The following is a 1,038-nucleotide window of genomic DNA, read 5'->3' as shown; positions in this document are numbered from 1 at the left end:
AGCTTTCCATGATTTTTAGAGCTTTTTAGTGAAAAGCGAATCCGTTTTCTTATTCCAGTGGACAAGAGAAACCCGTGGTTAAAATTGTTTATTTTTTCTTTTTACGTTATTTCTAGCTTTTCGTGCTTTTCAGTGTTTTCAAAAAGCAATGTGCTTTTTATGATCACCTAAATATAAAAATATTAATTTTAGTTTATGTCAGATTAAAAAATGATCACTCGGAGCACAAACAGGACCAAACGTGATTTTTACGAGAATTATTTTTATAAAAAGCGGTACCATAAAACGTCAGGACAGTACGGGAAAGTCATAATTATGTTGGGACATTATGATGAGACATAGTCTAGCTACGGTTTCCATTAGTTGGCCATATATTGTTCAATTGACCAATTTTGCTGTAAAAATTGAATGGTAAGTGGGAAAGTTGACCACCAAAAGTAAAGGCATGTTTTTAGCAAAGTTCCCAAAAGCAGGAAGCTATTCTTGGGCCAAAAACTAGCGCTAGTTTTCTACTTGGACATCACTCTGACCTGCTGCACTTGCTTATAAATTATCAGTTAGTGCTCAATTTTCAGTGACGTCTGATGTGTCTACTACCGCAAGGCTATACATATCTATGATACGGAGTGGTGCAAGCTCTTCATCACCATCTCCATAATCTCTTCTCTCTCTGGAAGAAGAAGAAGGGGGAGAAGGATATTCTCTCTCTACTTGCTTACTATCTCCTCTCTCGTTTCATGGTGTGCGCCCTCTCGGAAAGTTCTCATGGCGGATACATCTACGTAGCTCTCATCACCGCTCTCTTGCGGCAAAGCAAGAATCTTTTCGACAGTCCCCAATCGATTTTAAAGCACGATGAGAAGCTGTAAACTCCATAGCCATCATCATCTTTCTCTCTCCGTCCTTTTCTTGAGTAGTCACCCTCTCGATGATTGTTTTTTCGTATACAAGTGCATGTATGGATTAACTGAGTACGTATGAAGTTGCCCCATGATTATTTCATCATGTTTAACACGTTGATTTATGCATATGATGCGT

This window comes from Adiantum capillus-veneris, chromosome 1 (genome assembly GCF_014529385.1).
Source record: "Adiantum capillus-veneris isolate H3 chromosome 1, ASM1452938v2, whole genome shotgun sequence".
Taxonomy (NCBI): domain Eukaryota; kingdom Viridiplantae; phylum Streptophyta; class Polypodiopsida; order Polypodiales; family Pteridaceae; genus Adiantum; species Adiantum capillus-veneris.
The sequence above is the reverse complement of the archived record's forward strand: the minus strand, read 5'-3'. Positions refer to the sequence as shown.